Source organism: Protopterus annectens, chromosome 5.part0 (genome assembly GCF_019279795.1).
Source record: "Protopterus annectens isolate FY-2018-M chromosome 5.part0, PAN1.0, whole genome shotgun sequence".
In the NCBI taxonomy this organism is placed as follows: Eukaryota; Metazoa; Chordata; order Ceratodontiformes; family Protopteridae; genus Protopterus; species Protopterus annectens.
Genome location: NC_056735.1, coordinates 1,964,733,225 through 1,964,754,513, shown reverse-complemented (window position 1 = coordinate 1,964,754,513; position 21,289 = coordinate 1,964,733,225).

Here is a 21,289-nt window from a genome sequence, read left to right as displayed (position 1 = left end):
CAACCAGTGTTGCCTTTTAGCCTGGTCTGTCTTTTCTATTACACACTTTTTCCTGCATTCCTTCTTTCTTTTGATGACTTTTTTGACTGCTGCATTCCACCACCAGTTTTCCTTATGTACCTTGCTTCCATACCTGGCTCGACTGCATATCTGTTCTATTATATTATATTATCTTTAATTTCTGTTCAGGGATCACACCAGTGGCTTTACTCGACAGAACTAAGGAACTAAGGTCAGGTGGCACAATGCCAGGGTAATCCTATGGGCTAGACTTGTAAAGACTCCAGGGCCATTAGCCTAGTAAACACCTATAAACCTATATTCCATACATATGCTGTTTTGAGGCATTGTATTCTTCTTCAGCTCCATGCTTTTGCTCTTCTTCCTAAGATGCTAGAGCCCAGAGTAAATTTATGAACTCTTGTACTTTCTCTCCAATCAACTTCCAGGTGTTCAGCCTAGCTGCTGTTGACCTTAGAACCTTCTCTGACCACTGATTGCAGCGGATTATGGTAACTAGTGGTTTATGCTGTAGGCAGCTCTTTCACTGGGGATGACTGTGCACATTCACACATATTAATGCTGAATCCTGGCCTAAGAAAAGAGATGCACTGAAAAGAGTAAAACCTGTTGGGCATCATTCCTTGCTTGTTAAATACATTTTGGTTATCTGGTCGTCTTTACAGTCTGTGGTCATTTGTATATTTTATTTAGTCACAAGCCTTTCTGCATTGATTCAGCATTCCAATTTAAGCCCTCAGGTGTCAGTAGCTACAATTAGGCAGTACTGCTTAGATCACAAAGAGTTATTTATTAGACTGAGATTCCTGTTTTATATTATCTTTCATTTTGTATTGATACTATGTCAGATTTAAATAGCTAATGTCTGAAGAAATGACTTCTCATCAGGATGAATATCAGAATTATTCTAGGCAGGATTTTAATCTTCAGTCTTATAATGTCCCCTTCCTATGGAGGCAAATTCTTCCTTATTTCATAATATTAAGTTTTTGATTTACTAGTTTTAGCAGGTGTATGTGGAGATTTTCTTCCATTCAAGTGTACACTTTATTCTTGCCTCGAGTGACCTTGGACAATAATAATAGATTGCAGAATCTGTGGAGATGGAAGCCACCCATCCAAGTCTTTATTCGTGTTGCATATCATTTAATGTTTTGTGTTGCTTGCTTTTGTGTTTTAAGGAATAGGGATATCATTTTTACAAATTAATATTTTCTGTTGTATTTACTTTCAGAAAATGAATTTCCACAAGTATGCTTTCAGTTACATTCATTTCTTAAATACCTATGTATACCATTTAAATGTAAGCAACCCATTTACTCTTTCTTGATTTATATAGCCATTTGCTGATTGGGTGAAATGTACAGGACCAAAGACACTTTTTCAGCCATAGCCCAGGAAAAAAACTAAGACAAAATATCAAACTTGAGGGGCAGAGCCTAGCTGGCCAACTGAGAGCAATGAATTTTGAGAGCTCCATAAACTAGTATAATAATAAAGGAAAATGTTATTATTTTCAAGTTTAAAATGTCAGAAATCTATAGATAAACTAAACTACATAAATATCAATTTTGGTGGAGATGTACAAAAAATTTCCTGTCATGTAACTTGAATATATATTGAATCACTGAATATGAACAACTCAAGGAATTCTCATCCAGATGCTGCTTTGAAAAAAAGAACTGCAATTGATGACATCTACCTTATAGGAACTATCTTTGAAGATGGATGGCTTTAAAAATGACTTAGAAAACCTCAAATTAAATTCTCAAAAACAGACTGATACTCTTAAGGAACTATTACAGCAACAACATACAAAAATAACATATATAGAGACTTCTCTAAATGACCCTGAAGGGAGACTCAAAGAGGAAGAACTCCAAAAAGAATTTCTGCTTAAACAGAATACATGGCTGCTTAACAAAATAGATGACTTAGAAAACAGGGAAAGGGGAAACAACATTAGGATCTTTGGTCTGCCTGAAAACACTGAAGGAGAAGACATTATTTCATTCTTAACAACCTGGATTCATGAATTTTTAGACTTGAAAGAGGGACTTTCATTTGGAATTGAAAGGGTGCATAAAGCACTGTGGAAACCTGCTTCTAACTCAACAAATACTCCACCTAGATCCATAGTTATAAAATGTCTTTTGTTTCTTTACAAGGAACTAATATTAAAATCTGCTTGGAGAAAATCACCCCTAAAATACAATTGAAGCCTGATAAGATTTGACAATGATTATTCTTCCAGAATACTAGAACAAAAGAAAAAAGTCTGGCCAATGATAAAACTGTTAAAACAAAACAACATTAATGCACAGCTGGCCTTTCCAGCCAAGATAAAAATACTTTTTGCCAATAAGATGAGAACCTTTAATGACATAGAGGAAGCTACTATATTCATCAAAAACAACATAGTGTCTATCCCAGAAGAAATGAAATGGGTGGCCCCTACTCTTAAAAGAATAAAAGAAACAAATCATTGGACTGATGCCAGAAAGAAGTAACAAAATACTGATTCCAAGATAGCTGTCCCAAAAAAATAACTCTTACAACTACATCTCTCAAAGTATCAACTGATATGGTACATCACTTGTCATCTGTTTTTATTTAAAAGAAAAATAAGGGTTTCTTAAACAATTGAGAAACAGTAATGATTTATTCAGAATGTTCAAAGAGTCCAATAATTCTTCACAAACAAAGGTAGGTCAAGATGGGTTACTATAGCAATAACCCACGCCTGGGTGTGGGTAATGCTAAATTTACCCACGGTTGGCGTGGTTTGGTCCCGAGGGTGAAGCCCGAGGGACCAAACAAAGCCAACCGTGGGTAAATTTAGCATTACCCACACCCAGAAGTGGGTTATTGCTATTATACCATGACATTATTTAAGAAAAGCAACTATTACTTTTCTTAAATAATGGCATAGTATAATGCCTGTTTACTGCCCTTCCGCAGATGTCTGGCATCCGGCAGTTCTGATGTACTGCGCTCCTGCGCAGTACATCAGAGATGCAAAAAGCGGAGAAAGCAAGATCTCCGTTGCTTTTTTAGCTATGTTAAATGAGTTTAACATGGCGAGACAGTTTTAAAATAAGCAACGGATCTCCGTTGCTTATTTTAACTGTCTCGCCATGTTAAACTCATTTAACATAGCGAACACTAAAAAAGCAACGGAGATCTTGCTTTCTCCGTTTTAAAGCACTGTCTCGCTATGTTAAATGGGTTTAACATGGCGACAGCTTTAAAATAAGCAACGGCGATCTCCGTTGCTTATTTTAAAGCTGTCTCGCTATGTTAAACCCATTTAACATAGCGAGAATGTTTAAATCGAAGTTATACTAATGGAAAAGTCCGGCGACCGGACCTTTTTCCATTAGTATAACTCGATTTACAACGGGCACGCTGGCCAATCAGCGTGCACGTTTTGGGGGGATCATGGTATAATATTTACATTATATATAAACCAAACAAAGCAACATATAATACAAACATAGAAGTTTCTGTTCCCTTACTTGAACTCAATGAACACTTATCTTGTTCATTTTTCATTGATTTTACTTATAATAATTTAAGTAATAAATTAACTAATTCAACAAGGTACAATTCATCAGAGTTCAGACTCAAATGTAACAAATTAGCATTGTATATAATAGGAGTAACAGTAGAGTGTTTTGAAAAAAAAAAGCTGTCATGGAGACTAATGCCTTCTTCAGTTAAAGTATGATTTAGAAATGTCATGCATATCCTGTTTAAATAATAGTAGCAAGATCTTAGTACAAATATCATTATTCTGTCTAAATATAGTTAAAATCAATTATGACAGGTATCATAGCTACAAGTGCTGTTTGATCAATCCTAATATGGTGTGCTTGGATGCAGCCGTGTCTGGCAGCTAGTACAAATGTCATTATTATTCTGTCTAAACATAGTTAATATCAGTTATAGCAGTTATCATAGCTTTGAGTGCTGTTTGATTAAGCCTGACATGGTGTGCGTGGATGCAGCTGTTGCATGTTGCCCTTTTCATCTCCAGGAAGCTGTGGGTTGCAGCTTGTGATCGAGATTTACTAATGCTTGTGTATTAGGAATAAACATCTGGTGTTTTAGCCTGGATCCAGGGGAAGGGGGTGGATAAAACTGTGATTTGGGATATTCTGGCAGAGAATAGTTTGTTTATACATCTGCTAAGTGAGAGGTGGGAAGGCTGGAAGAATGTGTTATCTCTTGTTGTGGCATCCTGTTAGGAGTTTTTTTTTTTATCTGTTTGCACTCCATTCTTTTCCTGGCTGCTGCCTCACTGAAAGGGAGGGAATTTAGGCTTGAAGTTGCAGTGAAGTGAAGCTTTGCTTCAGGTGCATTGCGAGCCTCTGGTATGCAGTACACAGACACACTAACAGAAACAGATGCTCCTAGGTTGCTATGGCAATGGAGACAGAATGATGATAATGAATAACGGCTCTGAGGAGCCTCTGAGATGATTCTTGGCAATGACATTTTTGGTTTAAAAAAATATATAATAAAAAGGCTGTTTTAAACCACATTTACACATATTGATCATCTGCCAACATTTTGTTTAGCTCATTAAGTTGATTCTTGATAAAAAAAAAAAAAATAATAATAAGCGCAATTTTATATTTAAAATCTATTTTGGTCCAAATACATTAAGGACTTACATAAGAGTGAAAGTCTGAGTCATTGTGAAAGACTAAGAGCACTTGGTCTTGTGCAGTACCCTTTGCAGTGGTCTGGGAGGTGAGCTTGCTCGGACGTTTTGAGCATATGAGGATAGCTGATTCTAGGGGTGTTTGGGATTGCCAGAAAATGCTAGAGAGTCATCAGATTTCCTTCGTGGAAATATGTGTTTGAATGGAAGGTGTGTTGAGTGGTTCACTGGCAGAGTGACCACTGCAGGGAACAGGCTGGTAAAATAGAACATGACAAATATTGGTTTGGATATTTTAAGAACAGCCTGGAACCACACCACATGAACTAGTGAATGATATTCTGGCAAAACTGGATGGACATTGTTGCCCATGCTTGAAGTACTGATATGTGTGTGTGTAAGGATGGAAATATACTTATAACGAATAAGAAACTAGAAGGGTCTCATAATTTAAAGTCTATGGACTGTATAAACATGCTTGGAAGGAGCTAATAATAAGAATAAGCATTACAGCTTGTGGTCTCCCAAATAACTAAGCAACAGTAAAAAAAAACACAAACAATAGTTATGTAATGTATGATTTTAGTAAATCTAATCATAAAATATATAATCATTATATAAAATGAAACACTATGCCAAATTTAGATATTAAAGACATGATTTAATAACATCAGCTTGTGTATAATACTACTGTCTTAACTTGTCATGAATGACATACACTACATTGAACATCAAGGGGAAGCATGATGATTTTCTTATATAAGTAAATGTGCATAACAAGTCATGTAATTGCTTTAACTTGAATTGCAGTTTTTGTAACCCATCTTGACCATATATAATACTTAAGCAGTTACCAAGGTAACTAATGTTTTATACATGACATCAAACTGAAAAAGTTGTTCAAGAGAAACAATAGAAGCCTGAACTTGAAATGTCACAGAATGTAACAATCACATTCTGAACAAATTGTATTAAATTGACAATAACCACTCAGCTTAACCTTTGCTGATTATACTAAATAGAATGTTGCCATTTAAATCTAAAAACTTTCAGTATATGCCATAAAATGGGAATTTATGAATATGGAAAAGATAATTAATCACAATAAGTGAATTGGTTGTTTTTAATCTATAATTTCACTCATTTTATAATACGAAATGACAGATAATGAAAATCCTTATGTGTAGGAAATGGGGGAAAGAGGGATGGACTGATAATTAAACTGCACTAACTTTCATCAATGTTCACATAAAACAAACTTGATGCTTTAAGTAGGTTAGCAACAAAGTGATTACTTAAATGCTGGCAGACAATGAAATATAACTTCCGATATATCCAGTAAAATACATCGTATTATAAACATTAGGTATAAATATTATTACCATCTATTTATATTAAGTAATAAGTTTTGAAAGACTTCATCAATAATGGTGACTATGTTAAATAACTGAGTGGTATAATCTTTTACTGAGGTTTTATCTATGATATATCCTCCTTTATTATGATTGAATTGCTTGTCATCCATCTTTCATGTAAATATTAATTGCTTAAACAATAAGTAGACATTTATATTGTATTAGAATTCTGTCTAATTTACAATAGTACTATATCTGTTCAAAATAATATAAATACTGCTTATTCCTATTAGAAATATTCTCCATATGATAATTCAATTTATGGAGCTCAGATGTTCTGGATTGTCAAGGTACGAGTGATAATCTTATGGCCTTAGATTTATCTATCAGATTAGGAATGATTTTCATTCCATGGCAAGTGCGGATCTTAGTTTTGTTAACATTTATTAATTTAAATATATTTCACAAAAACATTTTTAGTATGCCTCACCAAAACATTACTTTATTGGTAAACACTCAAAGTATAAAACTGATAATTTCTTTTAAAAGCTCAAACATATACTTTATAGTTTTCAGAGGAAAATGTTTAATAGTCACAATAAAACAAAAAATACATAGTCTAAATAACCTAAGATGGATTTAACTTTATTATCTTTAAATACCAATTGCTTAAACAATCCTAGCAAGAGATCAAATCTGCTGAAATATTTAAAACTGAATAAAGCACAAATTGAATTCCTTTAAGAAACTCATTTCAAAACAAATGACAATTACAAATGCAATCCTAAGGAATATATGATATTGGCGCAATCCACTTATAAGACAAAGACAAAAGGGGTAACAGTTTTATGGAAAACGAATGTGATTAACCCAGAAATCATTTATAAGTATGAAGATAAAGAAGGTTTTATGGCATTAGTAATAGTTAAATATAACAGAATATGGAACCTAACCAATCTATACTGGTTCCCAGGAACTGGGACAGGAACTGTTAAAAAAACACTTAGATTTCATTTCCAATAATTATAAAGGCAAAGTAATATTAGGAGGAGATTTTAATTGTATATTTGATATTTCTGAAACTACAAATAAAAGACCACTGTATACATCTGCTGTATCAAAAGCTTTAAACAAGTGGGTAGAATCATTTAATCTTGTAGATACTTTCAAATTTAAAGAATAAGAATTATATAACCATACATATTTCATCTTACATCCAAATGAGAATGCCCTTGCCGTGCTCCAACTTAAACCTCTCCCCCTCATTCCACCTTGCACTGACTCATCCAACTATCTCTACTATTACTTCATCCCACCCAAAACAATCCCTCCCCTACTAAAAACTAATTTTCTCTCTAATATCTATTGTACTATACTCTCCAATCTCAAATATACAATTACCCTCTCCATGCATATTATTTTCCTAACCTGCTAATGGCTAGTAGCTATATATTTTGAAATGTTAAACCTACAACTGAGTTTATAACAAAAAATATTCACTTTATGTAAATGTTGAAATTTCTGTATTGATTTATGTCTTTTCATTTTTGTAACATACTGAGACTTGTATTTTCTCTTTGAGGGTGTTCTTTCTATGCTTTTAAAGTGAGGTTTCTGTGTTCTGCTCAGGTGGCATAATCTTGATAGAGGCCTGTTGTCTAGGCTGGTAGTTTTGTTTGAGTTTCCTGTGTTTCTGGCAGCCATTTTTTGCTGAGTGTCTTCATTATTATTGAGAGTAGCAAGGCCTCCTGACCTTCTGTAGTACGAGTGATTGGGTAATAGCAGGGGCTGAGTAGTAATCTGATCTTCCAACTCTTCCATTCTTACTGCTATATAAACCCTGTGCCTTATAAAGGTTCTGCTTGTATTGTCAGGCTCTGGATTGCATTGCATAAGTGGAAATTCCTTAAGATTCCAAGAGCAGGATAAGTTATTTCTTACACTTATTTCACTGAACTGCACTTCTGAAATGCTTATAATTGTGCTTTGCAGTTGATCTACTACATTTTTGCACTGTTATAAAGCTTTTTATTTATTGTTTCACAGCATTTATGTACTGTTTTATACTGTTTTAACATTACTTAACTGTAAACTGCTTTTTCATACTGAGAGTTGTATTTTCTGTTTGTGAGTGCTCTAGCCGAGCTTTTCTGTGCATTTTTGTCTGTTTACAGTTAAAATCATTCTCGAGTCTGTTCCTTGATCTGTTTAAAACTTTCATTTAGTGGCTACATTTTTCCCACCCACCTTCCATAGTGCTGTGTGTTCTTATACTTGGTGGCTTTGCAGTTGCCCGCCCATACTGTATATTTGATCTGTGACACACCTCCCAGTATAGTGTCATTAGTTCACTCAATCTAATAGAGAACATTTGTGAAGGCCAACCCACTCAGATTCTTAACGTTGAATTAGCTTCTGTTCAAGCTTTCTCCATTTCCACTTTACTGGAAAAAAAAATTCTAAGCTTGCTTCCCCCCTTTCCTGTGGCAGGTCAGATATGGATTTGCTGTGTCCAGGACTGTTTGTGAGCTCCTAAGCCCCCCTCCCCAATTAACTGGGGTTAAACTATTCCTGGTGCCATAAAGTCTGTTCTTCAAAATTTCCCTTGCAACTAGCCAGCTTTTTAGTTTTAGCACTCATCTGTTTCTTTGATCTCAGCACTTGTTCAGAACTCATTGTAAGCACTAAATAAGTTACAAATTACTACAGCACTCAACTTTCCTCATGTGTCTAGAAGAAAACAGTTTTTAGTACTTAATAAATAAGCACCTATTCAGGCATGTCTAAAGGTCAGCTCTCGGTGTTTTCTCCTGTCTACCTGATGAATCTGGGCATCCTGGGACAATGCAGCAATTGCCTCATGTACACAGACAACCCTCTCCTCCTACCACCCAACACTGCGACCTGTGAGAGATGCACTTATATAGCCAAACTGGAAGCAAAGCTCTCTTCACTAAAGACTGGCTTAGACAGTCAAGAGGAGAAGGAAAACACTTGCACTGCACCACGTTCATCACATAGTCCCTCAAAACCTACACCACCAAAACATACACACAGAAGCACAAAACACACACCTACATTTGTGGAGGCTCTCAGTACAAATATGCCCAAACAACAGAGACCTCCAAAGCAGGAATGCAAGCAACCTCCACCCCCCAACACAACCCAAATGACACATAGCCCACATACTCAGTGTGCCACTCAACTACAGCCCATAAGGCATAACGTACCCAACACTCTAGTCATAGGTGACTCTATAGTCAGGCACACTGATGTTCCACTCACCAGGCTAAACAAGGAAAAAGTTACTGTCAGCTGCCTGTCAGGTGCCAGGATCCGCCACATAATGCACGCACTCAGGTCACTCCACAACAAATACAAATATGACTCTGTCATTGTCCATGTTGGTGTGAATGACCTGAGACGTACCTCCCTAGACTACATGAAAAAAGACATGGAGGAGCTCTTTGAGCATGTAGCCCAGGCTGGTATGACCCTAGCCCTGAGTAGCATCCTGCCATCACCCAGAATGACACCACAGTACAAGGACAAAATTATTGACTTTAGCAATTGGCTAAGCTTCTGGTGTCATTCTAAGGGAATCCAGTATCTGTCTGCCTGGGATGACATGATCGACAGACCATGCTGCTTTGCCAGAGATGGCCTTCACCTGTTGCCCTTGGGATTCCGAATACTGGCAAAGGCTCTTGCCACCCCTATAGTGCCTTTCTTAGGCAAGGTTCAAATGACAAATTCACCACCATAACAGGTACAAGAAAGCAAGCAAAATCTGAGGGTAATGCTACTCAATGTTAGAAATCTAAACCTCAAAATGCACTCACTCGAGGCACTCCTTAAAATGGAGAACATTGACATCTATGCAGTGACAGAGACCTGGTTCAAAGCTCCAGGGAGCACCCATGCATTACCAGGCTATAATTCATACCACACTTTTTGGCCACCAAACCCGGACTGAAACACTAAAGGTGGAGGCGTGTCCATATTCATTAAGGATATCCACATCTCCAGGCTAGTTGCTCAGCATAATGCATCCGAGATTATCCAAGTTCAACTAACTCTGGGCAAAACTGCAATCCAGATTGTAGCTTGCTACAGACCCCCCACCATGCCCCAGGATTCCCACTCCTCTTTTCTTGATACACTGGAAAATATTAAGGTACAACCCAACACTCTAATAATGGGTGATTTCAACTACCCTACCATTAACTGGGAAAACTACTCATGTACCAACTCTTTTGCTCAACGTTTTCTGGAAATCATCAATTCCAACGCCTTGGATCAACTTATCCACACCCCTACCAGGGGCAGCAATATCCTAAACCTGGTCATCACCAATATCGGTGACCGATGTTCCACACCAGAGGTCAGCTCCTCATTGGTCAGATCTGACCATAAGCTAATCACCCTAGACACCCACATCCCGCTCCCAACCCCCCATTAGGAAAACAACCGTAAAAAATTTCTCCAAAGCCAACTTCATGCTTCTTAAGACAGAAGTGGCAAACTTCATGACACCCATGCAGATGGACAATAGAGGTATGACTGCTGAATCCTACACAAATGCACTATATAAGCACTTACATGAATGCATGGATCGTGCTATCCCTAACAGAACCAAGATGCTATCCTTCAAAAAAAGGAAGCCAATCTGGTGGTCTTCTGCCATAAACAAACTCTACAACAGAAGAAAGAAACTGTTGCAAAAAAGAGTAAAATACCACGATTGGAGGAACTACCTAGTCAGCCTCAGTAAGAAGCTGAGATCCCTCATAAAATCCTCCAAAGCTAGTTATGAAAACAAAGTTGCCACTGATTCTAAAGACAACCACAAAGCATTTTATAGCTATGTCAAAAATCTCAATGGCAACACTCAGATGTGCTCTGAGTTACAGCACAATAACACTAAATATACTGAAGCAACTGATATTGCCCACATCCTGGCAGATAGGTTCAGTGCTAACTTTACCCCCTCTCACCCCATAAAGGGCCCATCTTTATATCGGAAGAATGCAAAGTTCCTGTAATCATGGCTGCACAGGTAAAAACTTCACTCTCCAAAGCCAAGAACACAGCATCCATGGGACCTGACAACATCCCAGGCTGCCTTCAACATGAACAACAGAATGAACTGGCACCCCACCTAAGTACCATGTTCAATCATAGCCTCACCTCAGGCTTTGTGCCCATTGAATGGTGCACCATGACAGTTATCCCACTCCACAAAGGGGGGGGGGGCACAACAGACCTCAGGAACTACCACTCCATTAGCCTGACTAGCCTTGTCTGCAAGGCCATAGAATGTATCATCATGGAACTCATAAACAAAGACATTGGAGATCTCCAAACTCTGGACCCCACACAGTTTGGGTTTGTAAAAGGCAGATCATGTCTCCTAAACTTGATGGACTGCTTTGAGGTAGTCACCAAAGTCATAGATGAGGGTACGGTGGTTCACACAGCCTATCTAGATCTCGCCAAGGCATTCAACACCATCCCCCACTCAGGAATTATAGATAAACTCACTAAACTAGGTATAAATCCCTATGTCACAAGATGGGTTGCCAACTGGCTGACTGACAAAACCCACACCGTGAAAGTAGCAGACTCCAAATCAGACTTCAGACCAGTGACAAGTGGAGTACCACAGGGTTCAGTCCTGGGTCCTCTCCTGTTTGGTATCTACTTCTCTGAAGTACAGGCTAACACAGAAGGTCTTTGGCTAACTAAATTCACAGATGACTGCAAACTAGGAGCAATAATCGAAACTCCTAATGATGTGGACATCCTACAAAAGGGCCTCACTGAGACAGATGCCTGGTGTCAAAGACATGGTCTCAAGCTCAATGCCAAAAAGTGCATTGTCATCCCCTTTGGTAAAAACTCTGTACCCATGAACTACCACATAGGCGGTAGTCTACTTAACACCGAAAGTGTGATAAGAGACCTTGGGACACAGGTGGACAGTAGTCTCTCCTTTGATAATCACATTGCCACAGTGGTCAGGAAATCCTTCTATGTGGCACACCTCATCACAAAAAGTTTCTCATCCAGAAAAAAAGAGGTCATTGTTCCCCTCTACTCATCATTCATTAGACCCATTATAGAGTACAATGCCCCTTTTGGTATGTACCTCACAAGACATCTACAACAACTGGAAAGGCCACAAAAATACCTCACAAAGAGGATTACTGGCCTCAAACAGATGCCTTACGCAGACCGTCTCAAAAAACTCCAGCTTTACTCCATGATACGCCTACTCAGAGGCGATCTCTGCCTAACATACAAAGCTATGTCAAACCCAGAGCTGTTGGACATGCTCCACTTAAAGAAATCCCAATCCCTTGAAGCTACACGCTCTAGGGACCTAAACCTTGTCACTACAATAAACAGAACATGCTGGAGGGATAGATTCCTGTCCCAGAGACTTCCCATACTCTGGAACAGACTACCTATCTATGTCAAACAGAGCTCCTCATTAACACTCTTCAAGAAAAATCTTGATGATTGGATGGGTAATAGGAAATTCACCCCAGGGATCACTTCTGTGGTTCTGCTTGACAGGGGCACAGGAAAATAATTTTCTTGGGTGGCGAAAGCCAGGTACCTTTTTGGCTAGGCTTGTATAGGCCCTAGGGCCAATAGCCTAGTACCTACCTATGAACCTATGAACCTATAAGTCAATTGCAAATATCATGGAGCTTATCTGTATATGTTTAATTAGCTGTATGAACTATGCCCTTTTGTAACACGTGAAATGTAACTTGCAATTATTGTGGAGCTTTTTCCCCAGGCCTCCACTGAAAATGGGCTCTTCTTGGACCAGTGTACTTCCCCGGTCATCAAACTTAAATAAATAAAATAAAATAAATAAAGATAAATCTTTGTTGTTTTTCCATCAAGATCACAGATTTGGTACCAAAATTAGAATAGATAAAATATTTGCTCCCTGTGACTTACACTCTGAAATCAATAATTTCTCAATCACTCCCTGCCCATTTTCAGACCACACTTCACTGATACTAAAACTTCAAAATGGGTACAAACCATTAATCTTTAACTCCAGAAATTCCAGCATTTATAACTAAAATTAAAGAGTTCAAACCCTGGTTATTATCTGAATTACAGTTCTTCTTAGATATTAATTACACAACAGAGATAAATAAAATAATTATATCGGACTCATTAAAAGCTTGCATATATGATAAAACCCTAACTTGGTATAAAAAAATCAGAGAATGGGATTCTGAATTATTAGATCTACAATCCAAACTTTTGTCAGTAAAAGCTGAAAAAAATAAAAATCATTTGGAGATGAAAAAGAAAGTAGAAGTATTAAAGAATAACTATAATGAAATCCTAACACATAAAACTAGTTGAGCTTTAGAAAAACTAAAAATGAATACCTTGGCCACTTCTCAAAAATATCTACATAATTTATCCACAAGAATCAAAATACAATCAAAAGTAATAACATTAAAAATATCTTCCGTGAAAAGAAAGGGAAAAATGTCTCTGATATAGGTGACATTCTTGATACCTATAGAAATCACTATACGGAACATTTCCAAAAAGAAAATATACATATCAGTCAATTAAATCTAGATGAAAAATGTTCTAATATAAAAAAAACCAGAACAATTAAAACTAGATATGCAAGTAGCCATATCCTACAAAGAAATTACAGATACAATAAAAGAGGGCAAAAATAATAAAGCTGCAAGTATAGCTGGCATAATTATGGAAATATATAAACTTTTTCCTTCAAAGATACTATCCCTCTTCCATAAAACTCTACTAGAAATTCAGTCACAAGCTTTAATACCACCCTCTTGGAGATATTCCTTAATCACACCAATCCTAAAGAAAAACAAATCCCCAAAGCTCTGTACCTCATATAGATCTATATCATTATTAAATAATGACTATAAGATATTTATGACAATATTAACAAACAGAATGAAAATACCACTATCCAAAACAATAAATTATGATCAAATTGGATTTATATATCATAGACACACACATGACAATATTAAAAGGATAATTTAATTTATAGATTATGCTAATAAAGAAAATAAACATTCATATTTGAGTCCCTAAATTGGGACTATTTATTCAAAATCCTAATTCTATTTGAATTTCCTGCATCCTTTGTTCATCTCCTAAAGAATATATATATATACAAATAATTTAGCGTATGTCAAGTTAGGTCCTTTTACCTCTGAATCTATACATATAACAAAAGACACTAAACAAGGATGTCCCATGTCACCGATTCTATTTGCTCTGGCTATTGAAATATTGGCAGATTCAATTTGTAACAATATAAACATCTAAGGAATAGATGCTTATGAACAATACAATTCTAAAGTAATGCTATTTGCTGATGACATATTACTAACATTATCTAATACAAAAGAGACATTAGAAGAATTAGATATATTAATTGACAAATTTCACATGACCTGAGGACTCCATTTGAATAAATCAAAATCAAAATGTTTATTTTTAAATAAAAAAAGAACTGCAGACTAAGGGGGATCACATCATAGGGAAACAAGAATCTACATTAAAATATCTAGGGATTGAGTTATGCAAGGATAATAATGAATTTACCTCAAAAAACTACAATAATATCATCAATATAATTAAAATCTCTGTGGAAAAATGGAACAAAATAACATTAACAGTTGAAGATAGACTACAGTTAATAAAAATGGTTTTACTACCCAAGATCCTATATATAGCCTTGGCAATACAACTGTTACCAGAAAGGAATATACTTAAAGAAATAAACTCATGCCTAATAAAATTTGTATGGTTTCCTAAAAGAAACAGAATAGCTTTAATACATCATATCAGAGCATGGAAACAGGGAGGATTAAACTTTCCTGATATAGAAACTTATATAAAAGCATCAATATCTAAAACAATCTCAGACTGGATAAGTCCAAATTGCTCTGCAAATGGGAAAGAATTACTAACTGTAATACCAATAAATAAATTTGATTTACAAAAAAAAAAATTAAAATATATAGAAACAATTTGCCATGGCACATATGCATTAGTATGCACTATAACATAACTAAACCCACTAAAACTCATACGATTATTACTTTGACTCATTTAGGAAAATTATTAATGCAAATATAGATTTAAAAATCTGGTTTGATCTTTTAACACCATTTATAGTCACAAAGAACTTTCCCCATAAAATATATAGAGAAATTATTAATTCCTGGGAGCAGAAAGGATTTGTTTGTTAGCTCCAGTGTATCAAAGAACTAAAAGTTTTAGATATGCAAGTAATAAAAACAACATACAAAATTCCACAACAGAACTGGCTATCTTTACAGAGTATTCTGTCATATTTACAAGATTTAAGTAGAATAATTAATTCTTCATTTAAAGAAATACCTAAATTTATGAAATACATATATGAAATCATATATAATAACTTTGACATGGGAAGCTATTTAAAAATTTTACAAAATATTGATAAACTATAAAACAACACCCAAAACCTCCTATTGGAAATATATAACAAAAGGACACTCAATGCAGTTAACTGAAGATATTAAAACAAATATCTCATTAGCAATAAAATATACATCCTTTACACAATACTGGAAAGTTTTAATTGGAAATGCTTGCACAGAGCATTCATAACCCCAGACAGAATCAGTAGCATTTTAGTTCTTCCATAAAAGGAATATGTTGGAGATGTGAGCAAGTACACAATGCAGATTGGAGCCACATTTTCTTTGATTGTGTTAAAATTAAGCCCTTTTGGAATGGTATTAATAACTTTCTACAAGCTTTATTTACTTAATCATTTTATTTAACTAATGCTCTTGTATTATTAAATGTGAATGAAGGTCCTCATTTGAATAGGTCAAACATGTATCTATATTCCAAAAAAAGCCAACAACTCATTGGAATACACACGGCAAAACAACACTTTAATACAAAATAGTAAAAATATAAAACATGTGAGCGCTTTCACAGAGTCCTCTCTGCTTCCTCAGACATACTACAGTAACTGCTGCTCTTGTTTAAATAATGATACATCTAGGTCATATCCAATCAGTTAACAGCATCTTGATTGAATAAATAAATGTTAAAGGCATACACTATACAAACACTATATAAACAATCAATCATATAAATAGTGAACTAAAAATATATGTAACAAACTGTAAAAACATGCTCTATAAAATTAGATAGTGGTAAAACTGTGAAATATATGTACAAATATTAGAAGATGTGACCAAACATAATAATCAATGTTTCAAAGCCCTGTTCCTAAGAAAAGGTTTCAGTGAAACCTTACTATTTAGTCGAGGTGGTCTGTCAGCCTGAAGCCTAATTATCCATTCTTGTTCTGAGGCTTCGGTCTTGTTGTTCATGTTCCCACCACTTTTATTATCTTGTATGATATGTAACACTAGAAACTTGAAGGTGTGTGTGGCTCCCTCCTTTATAACATGCATCGTTAACACACTTATCTCTTTTTTATTCTTAATGTCCCTTACATGTTCTAGGACTCTATCTTTGAGTAGCCGATTAGTTTTGCCTACATAGTAGGCTGGGCATTTTGTACAGAAACCAAAGTATGCAACATTCTTACTATAACAGTCTGTATAAAAGCGTGTATCAATGCTGAACTTTCTAGTCGGATATGTATACTGCCCCCCTCCAAACATATACATGTATTTAGTATGGACTATACTTGCAATTTCAAGGAAGTGTATAACAAGAAGATGGAATACAAACACAATACCAATTTTGGAAGACTTCTACAGCCTACTGAAGACCACAGCATTATGGACAATTAAAATTAAAGAACTAAGAATTTATCCAAAGCCATTTATCAACAACCCTTGGAGAAAAGTCTTATTGTTGATTGACTCTATACAATAATTGATCAGACACTCTGATAATGGATTGGACATACTTATAAAGTAACTGTATACATTAAGATCTGTTATACTGTCAGGCTAATGTAAATAGTGTACATAGTTATTTAAGATGTTATGTATAAATACTATGGAATTCATTCAAATGTATTTGAAAAAATAAAAAAAAAATTGGAGAAAAAATATCAAATTTAATAAAACAGTTTACTTGTGTCTTATAATTTAGATTCACTAAACTGACTGTGATAACAGAATATTTGACATACTTGACCTTTAATAATAGAGTAAAACTGAACACAAAACAATTTTTCCAGCTGACATAAGTTGCTCATGGAGCAGTACAAGAACAAATTGGAGTGAATACTTTTAATGCTATGTAGGCTAGCCATTATGTCTATACTAGGTACACAAAACTAGGCAGGATGGGATTTTTTATGTCTTGTTCAGCTGAATTCATATACTGTGCAACAAATTTCAAATTGAAGGTCCTGTATTAGAAGCACTTTTATACACATTAATGCTGATCTTTAGCCTAAAAAATTAGACGTGCTCCAAGAATTGAAACTGAAGGAAGCAGAAGAGTTTCAAATGAATTGTTAGTGGAGAACTGCTATAAATGACCAAGTTAGGAAGATGAGTAGAAAGCAAAGGGGTTGGTTGCTCTGTGGTTAGTAGTCAGTTTACTTTTGGCACAGATGCACAGCGATGCTTTCAGCAATTTGACAATTCCATGATCTACAGAATTTGGTTAAACATTTTGGAGCTTTGATTTGATCATTATAGTTACTATGCTATTCGCTAAATGGAATATTTAGCACTCTAGGTTTAGGGAACAAGTTTTGTAGTGAGGGGCCATAAGATATCTGGGCACCCAGGTCAACAGCCACCTCACTAATGACCACTACAATACCACTGTGATCAGAAAGTCCTTCTATGTGGTACATCTTATAATCAAATGTTTCGTATCCAGGAAGAAAGAGGTCATCATCCCATTCTATTCATCCCTCATGAGATAATCATCGGATATAATGCCCCATTTGGCATGTACCTGACCAGACACCTACAACAGCTGGAGAGGCCACAAGAGTACCTCACAAAAAGGATCCTAGGCCTTAAACACATGTCCTATATGGAAAGACTCAAGAAACTTCAGCTATTCTCAGTCTCTTATCGTCTACTCAGAGGTGATCTCTGCTTGACTTACAAAGCCATGTCTGACCCAGCCCTACTTCAAATGCTACACCTAATGGAATCCCAATCCCCCCACACCACACGCTCCAGAGATCACAACCTTATTACCACAATTAACAGAACATGCTTAAGGGACAGGTTCATCTCTCAAAGACTGCCCATCCTGTGGAATAAGCTTCCCAGTCATGTCAAGCAGAGCACCTTGCTGGCCCTCTTCAAGAGAAATCTTGACGAGTAGATGGATAACAGAAAGTTCACCCCAGGGACCACTCCAGTTACCCTACTGGATAGGGGCACTGTGAACTAACATCAGGTGGCACGGTACCTGGGCAATTTCTTTGGGCTAGGTTTATAAAGGCTCCAGGGTCATTAGTCTAGTACACACCTATTAACCTATAAACCTATTGTGAAGGTGTAACTAATAAAATGCATTCTGTAATCATACAGTACAAGATATTTCACTCAAGTAGATTATAACTTATTCCATTGCTGTTTTTCATACAGATAAATGGGGTACAGTAATTGTGTAAGCATGATCATTTTTTTGTGAAGGGGATATCTTATGGGCATTTTTCCACTGCACTTTTATGACAATATTTAATGGGTTTACTTATTTTTAATTATCACATAATGTGGCATTATTTTAGCTGTGTAGTAAAAGCTATGTTCGGATATGTTAGGTTTATAATTAGCAATGGTTTTGGTCAATTTCATTTTATTTAGTGTAGATTTGTAGATTTTTGTGTGTTTTTCTGGTTCCATTTTTCTGACTGGTTACAATTGTGATTTTCTTGTTTTAACATTTTATTCTGCATTTTGTAAATATCATTTATAGGGGACTGATTTATGTGACTACAATAACTTTTTTGGGGGTTTGGGCATGAACTTGTGCTTTGTGTGTGTGTGTGTCTGTGTGTGTGTGTGTGTGTGTGTGTGTGTGTGTGTGTGTGTGTGTGTGTGTGTGTGTGTGTGTGTGTGTGTGTGAAGTTTATTTTTCACTGTTGGTGTTAATAGTGATAAATCATGTCACTTTGTTATGCAGAATACTGGGGAATGGTTGATGACATGTACAAAGCAATGGAAAATATCCAATGAAACACAGAGCAGTGATAAATGAAAATAACTACACTGTGCATCTAATAAATACTTTATCACATCCTTTACATCCTTTTATACATGTTCATTGTTAGAATAAATAAATGCATGTGTATGTGCATATGAGTATGTGTGTGTGTGTGTGTGTGTGTGTGTGTGTGTGTGTGTGTGTGTGTGTGTGTGTGTGTGTGTGTGTGTGTGTGTGTGTGTGTGTGTGTGTGTGTGCAATTTATATATATATATATATATATATATATATATATATATATATATATATATATGTGTGTGTGTGTGTTTTTATATATATAAAGCATTTTAATACAAATTGTAACCTTTTCTTGAAATGTTTTTACTAGAGTCGATATGACTCTGGGGCAATTGATTTTGGAAGGGGCTGTACACCAGACGTATTCACTTCCCCACTATAATCAGACCAACAATGGGGAAATAGGGCAGATGCAATTAGTGTGACTTTTGTTAAGTAGCTCTTTTTTTAAAACAATCCCCAGGATTCAGCAAGCAGCTGTGCAGGAATAAGTTATTCCTGCACGGCAGGGGCCATTCCTGTGCAGCACGGCAGTGCTCCATACATATGTATGAAGGCACGCTACCATGCTGTAAAACGGACATGGTTCTGTGTACGAGCATGGGGGGGGGGTGTCTGAGAGCAGAGCTCTCACAATACACACGGCTCCTGCACTCCAGAATTGCCATTGGTGCAACACCCCTAACCAGTCAGAGTAAGAAATCTGGACAAAGCCATAAGGGACAATTGTCCCTACCATGCCAAACGTTGATAGAATAACAGGTTTAGCATAAGCACATAGCACACACCTCCCAACCCATCAGAGTAAGGAATGTGGACAAAACCATAAGGGACAATCGTCCCTACAAAGTAGAAAGATGATAGAATAACAGGTTCAGCATTAGCATGGATATTCTAAAGGGTACAAATAAAAAAAAACCCAACAAATAAATTATTTTTTTTTATATATGCAATAAAGTTTAAGCATAGCTGCACGGGCGTGCCCATTGCTTAGCTACACTTATCCCAGCTGAAATGGCATGATAAATTAAAAAGCAATAGACATCCAGCATACACATAAATGTAATAATGTAGCAGTTAGAGCATACGCCTTGTATGTAATCATTCACGGTTTGAGCCTCAGCAACCCCATTTCCATTCTGTATGTGTAAACATTAAAATTTTAATTTTTTGTATATTTATGTAAGACGTAACTGATTTTTCTCAGCCAGAGTAGTGTTTTAGGCCCAGATGTGAGGTGTCAGTGTAATAAAGTAGTGAAACCCCCATATAAACACAAGTGCCCCATACAGTATTGTCACACAAGAATAAATTAATCACAGGACATTGGGGGATGTCAGGAAAGGTAAATAAATCTATATTATGTAATGAATGATGAATCAATCCTATACAGGTGGTAGACCAATATAATAAAACATAAGCAATGCTAAGCATTGCATAACTATGTTGATCGGATGTAAGCATTGTGTACATATGAATGCTAAGCAATGAATAGCCCAGCTAAGTGGATTTGCCCATTGGTAAGCAATGCTGAACCTGCCCCTTTAAGCACTGCCAACTTTAGCTAAGCAGGTTTCCCCATAGCTTAGCTTAGCTCAGCATTTTCAAAACTGTCCAATCATGGCAAAGGGTGGGAAATCAGTTGTATTTAAACCCTGCAGATGGGAATGCAGCTCATAACTGCTTGTAGCCTGTCACTGTAGGCAGTATGGCAGGTGTTCGAGAAGGCATGCACTTTTGGGTGCAGCGCTGGGGCATACAGGAGTCTAAGGTCATGGTAGGACTCCTGGTAAAAAAAATGACATGAGACTGCTGCAGGACCAGTACCAGGGATCCCAGTATAAAGCAGAAGCCTGGGAAAGTCTCAACTGTGATCTCACCAGTGCCACTGGTATCCCTTGGACTGGTGAGCAAGTCTGATACCACTATGCTAATTTGAAACAGAGGAAGAGGGAGCTCTTGGAACAGTGGG